We start from the raw sequence: 16,646 nt of genomic DNA, 5'->3' as shown, positions 1-16,646 counted from the left end.
ATCTGGAGAGGGGGAAAAGAAGAATGGGGTAACTGGGTTGAACTTACAGATATATTTAATATACTAGTTATAGTAAAGTTATTTGTTAAATTGCCCTATGATCATTGGGAATGGCTGAGCTAATCCTGATAAAATAAGAAGTGACCTGAAACTTTCTCTGTTATTCAGCTGAACTCCTTTTGTGATAGATCACTGATATCTGTAAGAGAGGCTGTTCTCCTGAGATTTTAATTCAAGTTTTGCAGATTGAAATGTCCAGATTAGGTTAACTGAACTTTCTCAGGTTCACCTAATGCTTATCATAATGCCTATAAATGCAAAGGGGTCAGAGATATGGATGTTGTGGAAATGGAGGAGGAAGGAGGTACATGCACACTGAAAGGGGAAGAGGAGAAAGAACAAGCAGAAATGAAAATGAGGAAATCTTTTCTTTGCATTTCTTAATTCTTGTGAGTTTGACTCTGAGCATTAATTTTCTATCAACTTGGTCATAAAGTTACACAGATAGCTTCAAAGTATGCTTCACAATTCTGCTTCTCCTAACAAGGGAGAATCCTACCCTTCAACCAGAATCAGTGCCTCACTCAGTGCTTTGGATAATCAACTGGGCAGATGAGGATCTGAACTGCTCTATAAAGGGAGGAATTGCAGTGCTGACCAGGGACCTCCGCTCCACCGCAATCATCTTACTCTCTATTGGTTTGTGTACATTGCAATTAAGCACCCACAGCTGGCCCGTGTCAGCTGATTTGGTCTTTCAGGGCTTGGGCTCAGGGGCTGTTTAATGATGGTGTAGACCATTGATGGGCAACCTGTGGCCCACGGGGTAATCGGATTGCAGGCCACGAGACATTTTGCTGACGTTGACTGTCTGCAGGCACGGCCTCCCGCAGCTCCCAGTGGCCGGGAAGGGCAAACCGCGGCCACTGGGAGCTGTGGGGGGCCGTGCCTGCAGACAGTCAACTTCAGCAAAATGTCTTGCGACCTGCAATCCGATTACCCTGATGAACCGCATGTGGCCCATGGGCCACAGGTTGCCCTCCACTGGTTTAGATGCTTGGGCTGGAGTCTGGGCTCTGGGATTCACAAGGGGGTCCAGTCTGAACGTCTACACTGCAATTAAACAGCCCCTTAGCCTGAGTCCCATGAGGCCAAGTCAGCTGACATGGGCCAGCCGTGGGTGTTTAACTTCAGAGTAGACGTACCTTACGGGTCTAGGACTGGGGTAATAGTTTCAGTAACTGCTTCTCCTGCCAGATAGATGGAGGAGTCCAGCCTTTTGCTCTGCTCCACATAGCCAGAAGATGGTTGTGTATGGTCATGGTGCCTTGTGAGATCCTCCATCTGGACCCAGTTTAGCTGCAAAGCTGTAGTTACATTTCCACTGTAAATAGAGAGAGGGTAGTAGGAAGAAGGGGAACAATAAGGGAGGGAGAGAAGGAGCGGTAGTAGGCACTCAGAGCAGGGAACAGAAGACATAAATAAAGTGGGAACCTCAGGCAGAAGAGGAAGTAGGTGAACCATGAAATGGGAGGAAACCAACAATAATATTCTAGGATGTGGGAGGAGACCAGAATAATTCCCCAGATAGAGGAGAGACACCAGGAGAGAAATAAAAACAGAAGCAAAGGGCCTGATTTTTAAGGGGGCCTGAGCACCCAAAACTGCCATTTAGGTACGGTAGAACCTCAGAGTTTTGAACACCTCGGGAATGGAGGTTGTTAGTAACTGAAAAAACATATGATTGTTCTTTCAAAAGTTTACAACTGAACATTGACTTAATACAGCTTTGAAACTTTACCATGCAGAAGAAAAATGCTGCTTTCCCTTTTTTTTAGTAGTTTGTTTATCACAGTACTGTACTGTACTATTTGCCCCCCCACTTTTTTTTTTTGTCTCTGCTGCTGCCTGATTGCGTACTTCTGGTTCCAAATGAGGTGTGTGGCTTATTGGTCAGTTCGTAACTCTGAGGTTCTACTGTAAATGGGATCTGTGAGTGCTTGCTACCTCTAGAAATCTGGCTGATTGCTTAATTTTAGGATGGGAATTATATTCAAGTTTCTCTTGGCTGTTTATCCAATTAGTGGTCAGAGTTAATTAGATTGGTAACCAAAGAAATGCAGAAATACAACCTCTGACCTGAAACGTTTGCAATCTCCACCATTTGTGTGTGTGTGAGAGAGCTCCCTCATAAGCAAAAATGAAATCAAAGCCCTATAAGAACAGTATTTGGTCCCGAATACAGTGTTTTGTTGTAATTCTGCCAGTCTTATTCTAATGATGGACATAAGATCTAAGAGGAATTCTACATGTAATAAATACATCTGAAAATTGGGAGCTGTGCGCTATTTGGCACTTTGTCTTTCTTCTTTTGGGAGGCAGAAAAGAAACTAGTACCAAGTATCCTCCTTCAAAGTGGCCCAGTGTTTCAACGTCATTTAGGTCTAGCTTTTATTTCACCTTTCAGCTGCAAGTAATCAGTGCTAATCAGCAAAGGTTTTGTCTCTGTTAGCCCCCACAAGATTAGCCAATGTTTAGATATAGCACCTGCTACATGGTGTCCTGATAGTCTGAGTCTATGAGACTTTGCATAAAAGGTGGATTGTGTAGTTGAGTGTGTGAAGATGGTGGCGAAGGTTAGCGAGCTACCCTAGGCAGTAAATTAGACTGACTTAATGAGAAATCCTACTGGAAGCTACATATAAGATGTGATCCACCTATGCTGGTGGATGAAGGTAGGTATTGTGCCCTGGTAGAAAGGTCATGTACTGCGGAGGGTAGATGGTGTTTTGCTTTGGGGATTCCATCATAGGGCCTAATCACATCAGCCACAATATCAGAGGCTCGTTCACCTGCACATCTACCAATGTGATATATGCCATCATGTGCCAGCAATGCCCCTCTGCCATGTACATTGGTCAAACTGGGCAGTCTCTACGTAAAAGAATAAATGGACACAAATCAGACGTCAAGAATTATAACATTCAAAAACCAGTTGGAGAACTCTTCAGTCTCTCTGGTCACTCGATTACAGACCTAAAAGTGGCAATACTTCAACAAAAAAACTTCAAAAACAGACTCCAACGAGAGACTGCTGAATTGGAATTAATTTGCAAACTGGATACAATTAACTTAGGCTTGAATAGAGACTGGGAGTGGATGGGTCATTACACAAAGTAAAACTATTTCCCCATGTTTATTCCCCCCCACCCCCACCCCCCACTGTTCCTCAGACGTTCTTGTCAACTGCTGGAAATGGCCCACCTTGATTATCACTACAAAAGGTCCCCGTCCCTGTCGTCCCCCCACCCCCCCCGCTCTCCTGCTGGTAATAGCTTACCTTAAGTGATCACTCTCCTTACAGTGTGTATGATAACACCCATTGTTTCATGTTCTCTATGTATATAAATATCCCCACTGTATTTTCCACTGAATGCATCCGATGAAGTGAGCTGTAGCTCACGAAAGCTTATGCTCAAATAAATTTGTTAGTCTCTAAGGTGCCACAAGTACTCCTTTTCTTTCATCAAGGGAAGGGCAGTTTTAAGCTGTGGTTGGGATTCCACAGATCTGGCATAGACTGCCTCAGGTGTGCACTGCTTTAGCTACCCTGGTCATGTCCCATCCACCTCCAGGCCTGCTCCCCCTTTTTGGACCAGGTTGCAAAGGCTGGCTGCAAGTGCCTGGCAAACAGAGTCCAGGTGCTCTGAACTGTCACACTACCCCCTTCCCCTGGGGGTAGGAAACATTCCAAAATCTAGAGGGTTGGGAAGCAGAGTGTAGTGGATTAATGCATTAAACTTTCATTTCTGGTGAACTGATTTCAAATTTTGATTATTGCAAGTGAAATGCATGTGGTTTCAACTGATCATGTTGTGCACTTCCCAAAACCACAAAGCTACTTGCTCTCTGCTCTGGATAAGAATGACAGGGTATTACTGGTCTGGATTGAGGTGTATAGGCAGAGCTGTGTGTGCAGAGCATTCTTAAGCCTACTAGCATAGTTCTTGGCTACAGTCCACGTTATATCACTTTGTCACTTTCATAAGCACTGAATGTCAGCAAATTCACCCCAGATGATTCCTATGGACTTTTTTGTACAGGCCATCATTCAACCTGCCTTTCCTTTTGCAGAACTTCCACTGCACACAGTTGACTTGATTTCTGTCTATATTACTCCTGAGGGAATTCTGCGCCAAAAAACTAAAAATTCTGCACACGACATTTTAAAAATCTGCAAGTTTTATTTTTCAATAAATAAATGTGGAGGCTTCAGGATGACAGTGGGGCGCACAGGCCATTGGCTACACAGAGGTGGAAGATCACCCTGCAGCCCTGCCCCCTCTGGGACATGGACTCGGCAGTGAGGCTGCACCCAACCCTGACACAGCGTAAGGGCTGGGCCTGCCCCAGAAACACCCTGGGTCCTGCCCCTCCACCCCGGTGTGCCAGGTGTGGGGCAGACTGGCTCAACCAGGCAGGATCCAAGTTTGGAGGGGCTCAGTGTAGGGGGATCCAGGTGTGGGGGGATCTGGATGCACAGAGGCTCATTGGGGGGAGTTTCTGGTACAGGGGCAATGGGACTGTGCAGGGGGTTCCTGGTGAAGGAGGTTGGGGCTCAGCAGGGGGGTCTGGGTGTGGGGGGCTCAGTGAGGGGGTCTGGGTGCTGGGGGAGTGGAGCTTGGTGGGGTGGGGGTTTGGGTGCAGCTAGTTGGGGTTCAGTGGGGTGGAGGTCTGGGTGGGGGGGCTTGTTGGGGTGGAGGTTTGAGTGCAGGGGGCTCAGTGGGGAGTGGTCTGGGTGCAGGAGTGGGGGTCCAGAGGCAGGGGTTGAGGTTCAGCGGGGTGAGGTTTGGATATGGAGGGCTGGGAGGAGTTCTGGGTATACAGGGTGAGGCATGGTGTGGGGGTCTGGGTATCGGGGGGTCCAAATGCATGGGGGTTGGGCAGATAGAGGAGCATCTTTCTGTACACTGACCCCTCCCCCTTTGGTGGAGGAGCAATGGGGACAGAAGCTGGGGAGGATGCTGAGCTTCCTGCAGATGAGGGAAGTTTCTGGGGATGGGTCTGACCCAGCCCCATCTACTCCTTGCAGGGGAAGAGGAAGTCCCATCCTCCCCCGCCTCCAGCCCAGCAAGGACTAGCAGCTGCTCCCAGCACAGGGTAGGAGCCACCAGCCCCGTGGTGATTTACCTCTCCTCCGGGTGCCCAAAATGATGTACTTGCCCTGCTAGAGAAGGGTGCATGACCACTCTTGCAGCTTTCCTTTGCTTCGCTGTCAGAAAGTCATTTTTCTGCAGGGAAGCAAAGACATCTGTGGGGGACATGAATTCTGCGCACGTGCAGTGGCACAGAATTTCCCCAGGAGTACTGTATATGAGTTTGGCAGATGTGGATTGGTAAATCAAAGAACAAAAGATTTTGTTCCATTTTGTAGCATAGTGAACTGTAATATATAATTGTGAAAGCACATGAACCCAGCGAAGCGCAACTTTAGCTGGTATACAGAAGGGTAGCAGTACCTTGCTCAGTGGTGGTGTTTAGGGTAAAGGCCCTAGTCGGTAGCTCTATAGACTGTGATGAAGGGAGTTTCTTGTTTCAGAGTCCTTGCTTCAAATCCTGACTTGTTGTTTGGCTTAGCATTTTTTTGTTCCTAGTGATACATGGCAGGATTCCAAATCACCATTGTGTTGTGATTCACTGTAGGGGGAGGGAGAGATTTCATTCTGCATAAAGTTTCCTTTGGCTTGGAGACAAAAGAAAAAGAGCAGTTTGTTGGCTCAGTTTAGCAGACAGGGAGCCAGTAACTGATCAGCTTATTAATATAGAGAGTTTCAAGTAATTTGGTGAGCCAAAAAAAGCATTTAAAAACACTTAAAAAGAGACAAAAGGAAGGGTAAGTTACTTTTGTGCTGGCCTTTAATTAACCGAGGTTCGCACTCTGGCTACTTGCTTTTTAAGAGCTGCATTGGATCATTTATTTAAGTACTGTCTTTGTGAGAGGCAGATTATGAGGGCTTTTTGAAATTGATTGTGTGTGTGTGTGTGTGTGTGTATATATATATATATATATCAAAGTATAAGGTTTTCTTAATTAGGAGCAACGAGCTAGGTGCCGTGGTGAATTTAAGTCACCTATCATTTTTCTGACTACTAGTTAAAAAGAAGCCTCAATGAATTTGTTTGTTTTGTTTCTGAGTTTTGTAGGTAAACATTGAACAGAATCCTTTTCAAATATTATGTGGGGAGTTTATAGCCTGAAGATTGCAGTTAGCCAATGACAAACCAGCTTTCCTTAACATACTCCCAAGTAGGAGGGTAAAATTTGTTTTGCACTTCGCCAGCTATTTGTATCCCGCTCTGTGTGCATAGTGGGTGGATAGTCTGAATTGCCCACTAAATGTTTTTCTCTCACTCATGGAAAAACCCATGGAAATGTATCTTGTCAGCAAATAAAATTGATTGTTCTGTACATCATCTGGTTCTTGTTGGCTGAAGAAGTCAGAAATCTTATTTCAGTTTCAGAGACCACATTGAATTAGATCCAGCTACAGCAGGTCTTCCCTATCCCCTTGGGTGGCTGCTATACAACATGTGGTGATGGAATGTTATAGGGAGCATGCTGATAAGCTGAGCATTACTTGTCAGCTAGGACTAAGAATCTGATCCCTGAACACCAAATATTGTGACAAACCTAAGCTGTTTAAAATGTGGCTGAACCTTGGTAGTAAACACCAGCAGTGATACCTTGTGAATACATAGACTTAAACCTACTGCAATACAAACCATTAATCATTTCTACCATAGGCGCCAACTTCCCCTCTGCCCGGTGGGTGCTTGACCCGCCTCTTGCACTGCACTCGCCCCAACCCTATTCTGCTCTTTCCCCAAAGTCCCTGCCCCACCCTGCCTTTTCCCACCCCAGCCCCGCCCCTTCCCCCAAGTCCCCTCCCCTGCCCTGCCTCTTTTCTGCCTCCTCCCGCTCCCTCCCAGAAAGTCCTAAGCGCTGCCGAACAGCTGTTAGGCGGGGGGGGGAGGGGCGGAAGCTCTGGGAGGGAGGGGGAGGAGCGGGGACGCGGTGCACTCGGGGCGGGAAGGGAGAAGGAGGTGAGGAGGGGGGAGCTTGGCTACCTGTGGGTGCGGAGCACCTGCTAATTTTTCCCCATGGGTGCTCCAGCCCCGGAGTACCCACAGCATCGGCGCCTATGATTTCTGCAATTAGCAAGTATTAATTTCAGCAAAAATGTCTGAGTATTAACATATAAAATCAAGTGATTGCACTGTGCTTCTAGAGCAGGGGTGGGCAAACTACAGCCCAGGGGCCGCAGCTGGCCCTTCAGATGTTTTCATCCTGCCCTCAAGCTCTCACTGGGGAGTGGGGTCTGGGGCTTGTCCCGCTCCACATGGCTCCCAGAAGCAGTGGCATGTTCCCCCTCGCAGATAGGGCAGGGCACAAAGCTGCCTGGCTGTACCTCTGCATAGGAGCCGGAGTGGAGACATGCTGCTGCTTCCCAAAGCTGCTTGAGGTAAGCGCCACCTGGAGCCTGCACCCTTGCCCCCCTTCTGCGCCCCAACCCCCTGCCCCAGCCCTGATCCCCCTCCCGCCCTCCAAATTCTTTGGTCCCAGCCTGGAGCACCCTCCTGCACCCGCAACCCCTCATCCCCAGCCCCACCCCAGAGCTCACACCCCCAGCCGGAGCCCTCACCCCCACCGGCACCCCAACCCCCAATTTTGTGAGCATTCATAGCCCGCCATACAATTTCCATACCCAGATGTGGCCCCTGGGCCAAAAAGTTTGCCTAACCCTGTTCTAGAGCGAAGACAACAGAGAAGGGACACATGCACTGTGAAAACAGATTTCAGAGTAACATCAGAGAATGTTCAAATAAATTGGTTAGTCTCTAAGGTGCCACAAGTACTCCTTTTCTTTTTGTGAAAACAGAGTTGCAAGTTGTACACATTTTCTACATGTGTTGTAGAGTTAAAGTGACTGAGAAAAGTGAACTTGGAGTAAAAAATTCCAGAAGAACATCATAGTGGCTGCATCGTAAGTGGGACTCCTGCATTTACGTAATATGTATTTCCTTAGCTGTAAAATCATCCTAAAAAATTCCTCTGCTGTGTCTTGTCAGCTATCAGTCTAAACTTACTTTCCATTGGTTCTATTTCCTGTTTCTGAATCTTCATCAGCATTACCCCATCTGGCAAAAGCTGGCTTTCTGCCAGGTTTCTGAACTTGCCTTAAGGAAAAATATATGCCCAACATCATGAGGCCACATACAGAGAATAGTCCTGCCCCCAAATTATAAAATGTTGTCTAAGACAACCTCAAGTTACTTTGCTTCTATTTCCTGTTCCGCTGTTGACTCTGCACTGGTTCCTGATGGCACACATTGAAATGCAAATGACAGCAGTAATTGGCTGAGAGATAAACCACAATGAGTGAGTGAGCCATGCAGCAGGGAGTTAAGTGGCTAAGTGACAATTATTGCTCTGCATCCTCCAGTATCATGAGCAGCCGTGCCGTTTGTTCTCTGTTTTAAAGGAGCTGTAACACATTAATTGGAGTGCTTCTCTGTTAACATGTCTCACTTAGTTTCTTGTCTCATTCTGCTTTGGCGCAGGGGGAGTGGGGGAGGGCGAGGGCCTTTCTTTGTTCAGTTTTTTTATTGTTAAATCTTATTGAAATGTTTGTTGTTCACCACATCCTTCCCAAGGACTGACATTTTGTTTAACTTAAAAGCTGTTTAAAAATAATTCTCAGTGTGTAGATATTGTGTTAGCTGCAAGTTGCTGAGTAGGTTTCAGCAGGTCTCTTAAACAGTAGGGCTTAATTCTCTCAAAGATAACAAATGAACATGTCAGACTAGTCAGTTTTGGGATCCCATATTTCTGTCTCATCTGAAGAGAAACTCTGGCAGCAGTAGATTAAAAGAGTGGAAGATGTAAAGGTATACTTTACCAAATAAGGCTTTTTTTTTTTGGCAATATATATAATGTATCTTTTAATTTGGGAATTGGAGATAGCATTAGTTATAGTGCTAAAGGCACTGGATTAGTTTCCCTAATGGCTTTGTCAAAGCACCATCTTAACTTTTAGTTTTAACAAATAAAAATGGTCTACCATGTTTAGATGGACAATGAAATATCCCAGTTTCATAAATTGAAAAGCTTGGACACAGAAGAGTAGATGAACTGGAATACACGTCGTTCGGGTGACCAGATGTCCCGATTTTATAGAGACAGTCCTGATATTGGGGGCTTTCTCTTTTAGAGGCTCCTATTCTCCCCCACCCCATCCCTATTTTTCGCACATACTACCTGGTCACTCTACCTGGCATTGTAGCCAGTGTAGACTGAATTGGCCTTTCTGAAACATAGGGGGATGAGAGCGATCAATATTGTAATTTCTGGATATAATAAACTTTATAGGAAACACTGGTTGGTTTATAGAAGTAGAGAAGTAATGCTGTGCTTAAGGGATTCCATAGACCCTCTTGAAAGAGTATCTCCGTGTGAAGGACCGTAAAGTAGAATCTGGTAGGCCCTGACCATAAAGTCGAATCTGGCTGGATTAAAAAGCCTATGCCATAGGAATAAAGCTACAGCAGTAAGAGAGATGCTGTCAGTCTTTAGATCAGAGCAGTGATAGCAAATGCAGAGGTTAGGGAGTGATCAGAATCTGCGAGAACTATAATAATAAGCTATTCAAATATAAATAGATAGAAAATTATATTGGGACATAGTTTGCAGGAAAAAAATGTCAATACCATAAATAATTACTTCTTGGAACAGTTTATTCTCAGAGCATTCATGAGAAGAGTCTACTTTTGATTTGGTCCTGAGTAAAACACAAGATTTTGAAATTAAGGGTGAGGCAGGTCAGTATTTGAGCCGGAGATTTCCAAGACTACAGGTTGCTGCAGCAAGTATTGTTGGTGGTTGAGTTGGTGACACTGTACCCTCTTGATAAGTATTGCACTTAGATACTAGGCTGTAGTGTGCTGTGCAGGTGCCTAAGATAAATTGATATTGAGCCAATACCTAAGCATAGGGATGCAAATTGTGCTAGTAAAGATGCTGGATGAGATTCTGTGCTGTGCCTCTGCCAGGGGGTTCTCAGAGGTCAGCCATACAACTGTCTCCTGCACAGGGGACATCCTCACCCAACCTCAGCCATGGATTTTAGAGCCCCTTTATGCCAATCCAACCCTTTTACCTTGTGTAAAGGGGTTGGGACAGGGGTGAGGATTTCACCTGTGGCATTTTGAGTGAGATATATGCTCAAGATTTTGACCAATGTTATGGTAATTATCCTGTGTCACTATTTTCATGGGAACAGCCATTTACCATGTGATGTCTGTCCCAGTTCCAGAAAGGATAATTATATTTTGCCTGCCTAAAGTCTCCCTTCAGTTTCGGTTGGAGAAGGTATTCTTTTTCACTTCCTCTCATAAACTATTGTGTAGCATTTTGTTTGCTGGTAAACAGCTACTGTAACTCCTCCTCCTCCTCATGGATGATTCACATCAAAGAAAGCCCTTTGGGATGCTTCTAGATTAAAGGTTCTATGTACATGTAAGCTATTAATGTTACTTTGATGCCTACAATCAAGAAGGGGGATTTTAGGGAACAGGAATGAAAGAACATACTGGAATAGAGCAGCGAGGAAACTAATTGGAAAGAGCCTGAAACAAAAAGTTAGGAAATAATATAATCTATAGAATCTGCATAGAAAGAACTACTCCTCAGCGGGGGGAAAGTAGCATTGCTCCATTGGCTCTGATGGAGCAACACTGTTTTTACACTGTGTGAGGATCTGGCCTAGAAAGTTAAAAAATAATCAGTGGAACTCAGAGCTGCACAATATTATTCAACCAAACAGCTTAGTAAAATTGAATAAGGATTAAACATTTTTATGAATAAAGATAACATCTTACACAAAATTATAAGGCTTGTCTGTATACCCAAGAGGGGAAAAGGAAGAAAAATAGAGAAAAATGAAATGCTGTGGTTAAATGAAAAGGTGCAAATGATTATTCCAGCCAAAGAAGTAGCCTTTATAAAAGGAAATTCAGCCCAAGTAGTGCTAGTAGAATGGAACATAAACTTTGGTAGGAAAGATGGAGTCCTAGAGGGATGGGAGGAAATGAAAAGGACAAACAGACAAAAACACAGTGATTTCTTCTACAGAAGTATGTGAGAAGTAGGAAATATATTGAAGATCTAATAAGCCTACTAGACCACAAAGATACTCAGAAGGCAATCAAAGAACATGAGAAAATTGCAGAGACACTAAATAATTTCTTTGCATTGGTCTCTCCTACAGTGGGTGCCTACCTCCTGAGTTTAATGTTAACTCCAGTAAAGCTGAGGTATTGTCAGGGTAGAGGCATCAAAAAGAGTTAATAAGGATGGAACAAATCAAACTAAGTGTTAAGATGCCATTTAGACTGTATGGTATTCATCGTTGAGTTTGGAATAAACTAAAGACTGAGCTATGAACAAAAAAAGGAATGATTTATCATTACAGCAACTATATCGGAATACTGGAGAGTAGCCAGTGTTCGTACTTTTAAAAAAGTGCTAAGGATGATCCTAGGAATTATAGACGGATGACCCTTATTTAAGTGACGAGAAAAATGGTTGAGAAAATCATTAAAGATGTCATTATAAAGCACCTGAGTATTATATGATAGACACAAACCACATAGCTTCTGTAAGTGTAAATTCTCTCTCTCTAATATATTAGAATTCTTCGAAAAGTTAAAATAGCAGAAAATGGAGAATTGGTAGAGATACTATAATTTATTTAGATTCTTAAAGGGCTTTTATTAAAGTCCCTCACAAGAAGCTATTAAGAAAACCTGGTAATCATGGGGTGAGACTATTCCTGGCGGAATTCTGCGCCACTGCAAAATGCAGAATTTTGCAGAAATGAATGTTTTTGCACTGAATTTCCTTTCCCCCACAAAAATGGGCTGCAGTGCTGCTGGCCTCCACTAGGGGCCACTGGACCTGGCAGAGCCCAGCTTGCACATAGAAGACACTGCAGGGGATGGGGAGGACAGAGTAGAGAGTTCCCAGTGGCTGCGCTTCCCCGCACCCCCTGAGGGAAGGAGTTGGCAGTGCGCAGGAAACTCCACACAAGCCTGGGACCGAGCAGCAGGCTGTTTCTCCTTCTGGAGCCCTGGGTTCTGCGAGGAGAGCGGGGGCGGGTGTCTGGGCTTGGGGGGTGGGGGGCAGGTGTCTCAGCGGTGGGGGCCCTGCGGCTGGGCTCTGGGAGGGAGGGGTTGGGTATCTGGGCAAGGGGGAGCCCCACATCTGGTCTCTGGAGGGGGGTGGGGAGTTTGGGTGTATTGGCTGCGGGGGAGGCAACAGCTGATCTTTGGGGGACGGGGGCAGAGAAACAGGAACTAGGTTGTCATAGGGGTTTCTTTAACTCTCTACTCCTGGGAGGATTTTTGTGTGTGTCTGTATTGTTACAGACATACTTGGTGAAAGGTATTTTGAAATAAATTACCAAAATAATTGAAACTGGTGTGATTATGTACTGCTATTTTGACAAATAAAATTTTCAGATTTTTGTAGAATTTTAAAATATTGTGTACAGTATTTTATTTTTTGGCACAGAATTCCCCCAGGAGTAGGTGAGATGCAAAGTCCTACTATGAATTAAAAACTGTTTAAGGGATAGAAAGCAAAGAGTGCAAATTCTCATCAGGGAAAGTTTTCATCAGAGGAAAAGGTTAAAAGAAGAGCACCCTATAGGTTGTACTAGGTCTATTATCATTCACTGTATTAATGACCTAGAAGAAGGGCAGAGTAGTAAGTAAAGGAAGTAAATCCCAACATTTGCTGGGAATGTGATGTCATTTTTTAGCTGGTTAGGACCATAAAAAATAAAGATGAGACACTTCCAGAAGGCGCTAAGTAAGGGCCAGATCCTGCAAACCCTTTTTGGGAAATTCTGATTAAACTTCGAGGACTTGCATGATAAAACCTAAAGGCAACACAATGGCAAACAAAGTTTGCCATATAGGAGTGCAAGGTGTAATGTACATTGGAGGGAGCAATGTAAATTACTTTTACACAGTTTGCTGTCCATGTTGTATTGAATTTTGTTCACTTCGTCTTGCAAAAGACATACTAGAAATAAAAAAAATAAAATGAAATAAAAGTCTCAATCAGAGAAACAAAAATAATTGGAGGCAACAAAGTGGCGGGTGAGACGATAGAGAGCTTCCATAACAAGAGAGATGAAAAAATGCAATACTTCTGGAAAGAAGAGTTAAGTATGTGAGTGGAGTCAGTAAAAATGACTATCCTGGTGAGGGCCAGTTGAGTGCACCTTATTAACTCTTTCCCTTAATGCAAGAGCAAGAAGGCACTCAGATTTAAAAGGCCAAAGATGTAGACAAACAAAAAGATCTATTATTTTGCATGCATGATTAACTCATGGAACTCTCAGCTGCAGGATATTTTGAAGCAAATGTCTTAGTAAGATTTAATAATAAGGGGCTAGACCCAGTGAAAACTGTCCATAAAGTCTACACACCCTTTACCCCCTTAGCCCTTCTTTTGATGACTTAAGTTGTGCATATTCTTTGTGCTGGTCCTTTGTAAGGGAATGACTCTCACCTGATGTGAATAAGGGTCAGATGTTATGCGAGCTGTGTGTGTTTCAGGGCATAAGTTTAATCGCCACCTAGGGGGTCACAATTAGATCCACTATGGAGGTGGGGGTGGAAGACTCACTCCTCTGCCCTGTTGGTCATGAGACAGCATGATTTATTGTTTTGTTCCATTCTGATAATTCCTTTATTTCACTTCTGCTATTCCATTTTTGGGTCAAGGCCACAAGAAATCTGTAGGAAATCTTGCAAATTCTTTATAATTTTCCCCAGACTCTGCAGACATATTTTGAAACTCCAGGAAAATTTGTGCTACTGCCAGCAGTAAATACACTCCAAGACACACATGAAAACACCAGTATAGTGGTTACCATTAAAAAGTAACCATCTGATGTCCGTTAGTATGCATTGGTATCTGAGATGCTGCAGTCCTTCCATATTTAGAAGAGGAAATAACCGTGGTGAGTCTGATAACAGGCATGTGGCAAATGTTGACTTTCTTGTTGACCACTGAGTTTTTGAGTACTTTAAAACAAAATTTTCTTTTTTATTTCACCCACTCTTGATTAAAAAAATTAAAGCTACTGAGGCCTCTCTGGGATCTTTCTGCATGAAAATTCCAGGGGAAGAAGATTTCCCAATCTTCTCAGAACCTCTCTTCCCATTGAGATGTTCTTGCTTCCCTTCTTCTCCTGACTCGTACGTTGAAGCCTTCCGCACCTTATTTATACACAAGCAAAAAACTAACTAAGGTTAAGCATGAAAGTGTGTTCAGTGGAGTCCAGCTAATACCCCAAAACACACATGAGATGTGTGTATAATATATATGTGACAGCTTGCCCCCTTTATGGTGCCACCTGATGTGCTGAGATACCACTGAGCCCGCCTGTTCTGCCAGCATGGGCCCCCTTTACCCTGTCTTGCTGAGGCAGGCTTTTAAGCCTCCTCTAGCACACACACATGCAGGGCTACACCCTGCTGCAGAAAGACACAGACACTGAGATCGGCTCTGGGAAGACTCCGCTTAGGGGACTTGCCCCAGCAGTCAGGTGCCCACCTCCCTTGGAGTGCAGACACAAAGGTATATTGTGAAATCCGCCCCCTCCCTCAACGTGTAGGAAGGTATGCACAGCCTCTTTCCCCCACCCCCCCCCTTCCAATTATGAATTGCACAAACTGGGTTTCAGAATAAACAAAAAATAAGTTTATTAACTGGAAAGAGTAGATTTTAAGTGACTATAAGAGAGAAACAGAACAAAGCAGATTACTAAGCAAATAAAGCAAAACACTCAAACTAAGCTTGATTCACTAAAGAAACAGGCTACAAAATGTAATTTCTCACCCTAAATGTTGAAATAGGCAGGATGCAGAGTTGCTGTAGTTCAGAGTTCCAGTTATTTCTTCTTACACACTGGACCCCTGTCCTAGTCTGGACTCTGCCCTGCCTTTCCCTTCAGGTTATTTCCTTTGTCCCTTCAGGTTCTTTCAGCAGTCCTCCTTGGGTAGGCAATGGAGGAGAGTCCCGTTTGCCTTCCTCCCCGCCATTAAATAAGATTTACATAGGGCAGGAATCTTTTGTTTTCCAAACTTGACCCCCCTATCCTTTTAGTGGAAAGTTACAAGAAGTCCAAGATAATGTTTAGTATCAGGTGACAAGACCACCTGACCTAGTAGCGTCACTGTTCCCTCTCAGGAAGGAGATTAGTATTAGTATCATCACAGTCTTGTTGTTTCTTCCTAATGGCCCATCAAATCTGATGGCCTGTTGTCTGGTCAGTGTCTTCTAAATACACACCCAGTTGTAATTGTTATATAGTCCATATTCCTAACTTTAGATACAGAAATGATACATGCATACAGATTGGATAATCACATTCAGTAAATCATAACCTTTTCAGTGATATCTCACATGACCCATCTTGCATAAAACATATCTTAGTTAGGTCATATCTATATCATAAGCATATTTCCATAAAGAATATGAAGTGTAATGTCACAATATATTTGATAGGTATTCACTTATTTGCCTCTTAAAAACTTGTTGCCACATCCGTGTGGAATTCTGTTTCATGAAAATTCAACTGCACTGGGACAAAAGCATATTCTTTGCTCAGAAGCAAAATAATTAACAGTCTGGACATTTAAGCCCTGTCCACACTTGAAAAAATAGCAAGTTCTGAAACTGTTTTTATGTTTTGAACACCGTTTTGGCTAACACAGTTTTACTGGCCTTTTTGGATGGAGCATAACTTTCTAAAAGCAATGTTTGAAAACTGTTCTTGCCCTCTGATATGGGTTATCTGGGAAAAAAATGAAGATTGGCTGTATTGAAGATATTGGCAGAAAAAGTGTCATTTTCTAAGTGTCATTTTCGACAAGACATTTGATTGCTGCTGTTAGCTTTCAGAGGTAATGCTCAGCTGGGATGATTGGCAGGCATCTCCATACTTTTCTTAGCTGTTGTGTGGGACAGGACTGTCTCTCTGTACCACTCAGACAGCACCACATTATGTCAAATTTAGAGGATTATCTTGAAAACTAGGAGAGAGATTTTCTTCAGAAAACATAGGAAAATGACAGAAATCTATAGGTCTATCCCATATCCATGCCATCTGTGTTGAATGTGTTTTCCCTGGCCTTTGTCATGGGCTTCTCTTGGGTACCAGCTTATCCATATGTGTGTGCTTTGTCCAGGGGGGAAGAAATGGAGACTTACGACCTAACACAAGTTTGAACCCATGTCTCAAGATGTGAAAAGCTAGTGTATTAAAAACCTGTTTTACTGAACACTCTTGAACATAAAGGAGACGCATTGGGAAAGCACAGCAGGAATTCTTTATATTCTGCAACTTCCCAGTTTGTTCCTTACATTCATTTAGCAAACCTTATTGGACAGCTACTTTGAGCCCTTTTTTTTTAATGGGAGCTGATCAAGAGCTTTAGTTTAACCCATTTTGTTGCCATGGATTCTGCTTTAACTTTACTGCCCCTCTAGATTTCTTAAAGTGGGTCTT

General features: G+C 43.8%; 1 protein-coding gene across 6 annotated transcripts in view; it reads left to right on the top strand.

The window, feature by feature from the left end:
- The window catches only part of MAML3 (mastermind like transcriptional coactivator 3), a 351,724-nt gene that overhangs the window by 54,974 nt on the left and 280,104 nt on the right, over positions 1-16,646 (top strand). Inside the window, exon 1 of one of the 6 annotated variants that reach the window (XM_043545679.1) lies at positions 8,400-8,440. The exons of the other annotated variants lie outside the window; for them this stretch is intronic. The gene's annotated coding sequence lies outside the window, so the exon portion shown is untranslated. Of the gene's footprint in view, positions 1-8,399; positions 8,441-16,646 lie in introns of those variants that run through there. 6 annotated transcript variants of the gene reach the window in all.

The sequence above is a fragment of the Chelonia mydas genome, chromosome 4 (assembly GCF_015237465.2).
Source record: "Chelonia mydas isolate rCheMyd1 chromosome 4, rCheMyd1.pri.v2, whole genome shotgun sequence".
Taxonomy (NCBI): domain Eukaryota; kingdom Metazoa; phylum Chordata; order Testudines; family Cheloniidae; genus Chelonia; species Chelonia mydas.
The sequence above is the reverse complement of the archived record's forward strand: the minus strand, read 5'-3'. Positions and strand labels throughout refer to the sequence as shown.